Source organism: Pinus tabuliformis, chromosome 7, assembly GCF_031772625.1.
Source record: "Pinus tabuliformis cultivar Carrire ecotype Pingquan chromosome 7, CPIR1, whole genome shotgun sequence".
Lineage (NCBI taxonomy): Eukaryota > Viridiplantae > Streptophyta > Pinopsida > Pinales > Pinaceae > Pinus > Pinus tabuliformis.
Window position 1 is genome coordinate 1,641,202,204 of NC_142293.1, and position 3,469 is coordinate 1,641,205,672.

The 3,469-nt window shown below is 41.4% G+C and overlaps 1 pseudogene; it reads left to right on the forward strand.

Annotated features, from left to right (window-relative positions):
- The first annotated feature begins 1,300 nt into the window (after positions 1-1,300).
- Positions 1,301-1,909, forward strand: LOC149254659 (asparagine synthetase [glutamine-hydrolyzing] pseudogene; annotated as a pseudogene).
- Positions 1,910-3,469: the final 1,560 nt, after the last annotated feature.

Consider the following 3,469-nt stretch of genomic DNA (forward strand, 5'->3'; position numbering starts at 1 on the left):
GCCTGATGTGTCCAGTAATGGTGGAAAGTATGGCCAAAGGAAGTCAACATTGAACACTGGGTGCAGGCTAAGGAATGGGGAAATACTGAGCTAAAAAGCATTGTCTCCCACAACCTTAGTGATGGTGTAAGGCCCATATCAAAGCGGGCGAAACTTGCTGTGGGACCCAACAAGACACTCCTTTTGCAAATGTATCCAAACTTTGTTTCCCACCTGGAACTTGTGTGGCACCCGATGCTAATTGTGACATTGATTGTCCTTGGCATTGGCTCTATCCAATATGTCAATGACCTACTAGCAAATGTGTTGAATGTGATCAATGAATTTGCTAGCCCTGTCAACTTTAGCCTAGACATGAACTGAATCTACTTGAGTAGCTGCAAATGGTATGGCCACATCAATGGGATATAGTGGTTGAAATCCCAATTCCACTTGAAAGGGGTTGTGGCTAGTTGAGATGTGGAGATCTCTGTTGTAACTATGTTGTACATAGGGGAGGATTTCATCCCATGTGCATGGATGCTTTGATTTGTACATGCGAAAAATGTGCACGGTCATCTTGTTGACAACCTCTGTTTGGCCATCAATTTGTGGGTGGAAGGCCGTGGACTTAGTGAGCTTGGTATCTGTTATCACTGAAAATTCTGTTGCCAAATTTTTTTAGCCTAGCTTAGGGACAGGGTGTTTTTGCAGCGCATGAATCCTCTTTTAACAGTTTCGCAGCGCAACATGCTTCAAGTGATTCCGTAGCGCGCTACGAAATTAGGGATTTGCTCGGGTTTTCAGTAGAAGGTTCATATACTAAATTTAGATGATGAGCAGAGTGATGCAAAGGCCCAAAATGGAATGCAGTGATTAAATGCCAAGTGTCAAGTGGTCTTTATAAGGATTTGATTGCCACAAGGCCGCCATTATTAGTGACACCGGGATTGAAATGTGGCAAACGATATTAGCTGTTCGTTCATTAGCTCTGCCACCGACAAAAGACAGAGACACATGGTCAAAATTTGCTTATCGTTGCTGGAAAGGTGTTCGTATTATTTAAGGTAATTCCGCCTTGATCAGATTGTCGCAGTATGATCCTGAATTACTACTCCAAATACAAACTGGTAACTGTTAGTGTGTTTGAGACCTATTGTGCATATCTGGAACGAGAAGTCGCTTTGGGAGGAGGTTATAAAATTGAGAGAATCAGAATCGCGTGGGAATACTTCAAAGAGGAGCTACATCGTGAAACATGTCAAAAGATAAAGTCTCTTCATCTATATGACTGCCTGAGAGCTAATAAGTAAGCAGCAGCATGGGTGTTGAGGCTCGTGTGCCGTTTCTAGATAAGGAGTTTATCAATATTTCCATGGGAATTGATCCAGAGTGGAAAATGGTGCGGCCTGATCTTGGGCGCATTGAGAAGTGGATCCTTCGCAAGGCATTTGACGACGTGGAGAATCCTTATCTACCAAAGCATATTTTGTACAGGCAAAAAGAGCAATTCAGCGATGGTGTTGGTTATAGTTGGATTGATGGTTTGAAAGAGCATGCTGCAAATCATGTTACCAATATGATGATGGCAAATGCAAAGTACATTTACCCTGAGAATACACCCACGACAAAGGAGGCATACTACTACAGGATGATATTTGAAAGATTCTTTCCTCAGAATGCTGCACGCTTGACTGTACCTGGAGGCCCTAGTGTGGTTTGCAGCGCTGCCAAAGCTTTAGAATGGGATGCTGCATGGCCTAGGAACCCCGATCCTTCTGGCAGGGCTGTTTTAGGTGTTCATGTGGATGCTTACAAAGAAAATGCAGATATCGGCAGTGGCAATGGCGACGAGGAAGTATCAGCAGATTTTTCAATTAAAAAGCCAAAATTTCTAGATGGTGGTGTGAAAGTTGCAGTTGACGGTTGAGCCATAAGACATCCGTGCTTTTTAAATGTAGCTTTGGCTTAGTATATACTTGTGGAGCTCTTGGATGACTGAGGTTTTCGTATTTTTGCCCAGGCACACCAGGAAAGCAAATGTCAGGATATGATGGATCTGGACCATAAATTTGTTTGAGCGAATGAAGGTGCTTTATCACCGTGTCTCTGAAGGCTATAAAAACTATTTCTGGTGAGTAAGCATATGTAGTTCCACCTGCTTTACCTCCATCAGCAATAAACAAAGGAGTGTATCGGGAAATTGGAGGAATAGAACTATGCATGTCCATGATTGTTAATTCTAAGACTTCTGGGTCTCTTGTGAATGAATTCAAAGAGGATATGGCACGGAAACTGGAATTGCTGTTGATTAGCAAACACTGGTTAATATGCTGAATGTCAGAAACAGAGGAGATACATTACAGATTGAATGCGATGTTTTGTTAGCCAACGCTAGTAATCATATGACAAACAGTACTGCAGAGACAATCATCTCCCTTTTAAATGGACATCAAATTTATCTTCGTGATGCCTTTGGAACTTATCATCTATTGAGCTGGAAGATTTTGCCATCTTCGAATAGGACATGGTTTCAGCAAGCAACATGGTTTAGTGCTCTTTGGTGTTGCTGCAGGTGCAACAGTAATTGCCTCAGTTTTGTTAATATGTTGGTATTGTTGGAAATAAAAGCAAGAAGTACTTGGAAAATACACAGGGTGCAATGTTAGAAGGTTCTGTTTCTACTAATGAACTTCCTGTTGGTCCACTAGATTCTGGTAAAATTGTCACTACCTGCGGTAATGGTAAACCAACCAGTACACAAGCAAAGGTTACAGCAAGAAATGCAGAGCTATTTGTTATTACAGCAGAAATTGAAGGATGGCAATGAACTTTGTTTTAACCTCTTATGTCAGGCAACTATTGAAATTAATCTCTCAAGCAGTGAACACTTTAGTGGACCTTACGGGGAGGGTTTTGTTTTCATGGCCAATGATTGGCATACATTTCTTCTTTCAGATTTTGAAGTGAAACTGAAGAATAGAAAACAACAGCTATTCAATTTTATGAGGAGTTTAGAGGTAGACTGTGTTTTTTTTTAAATCACACAGCAATTTCGTAGCGCGCTACGAAACTGCTGTAGGTGGTGATTTTAAACGCAGAGCAGCTATTGTGATACTGTGAGCGGGATTTGTGGAAGAGAGACACCTGTCTATCAATATCACCTACAGCACATCAGAAACATGGCAGCATTCCATACCTGGGGTTATTAAAAGAGTTGGGACATGTTGCTGAACTTTCGAAGGATGGTAGGAGACAGGGACCTTAAAAATAGGTGTTTTGATCCTGATGATAAATGATTCATCAGCGCTAACAGGTATCCAAAGTCAGCGTTCCTTGCATCTTTAGCTCAGCCATCTCAGCCTAACTGAAGGAGGACAGCTGTCAAGGATCCAAGAAGAATCAAGCATACGAGGAGAATGGAATTAGTGTTTTAGTTTGATTAGGATTTTGTGTAATTACAGTTCAGCACTTTGTAATTAATGAATTA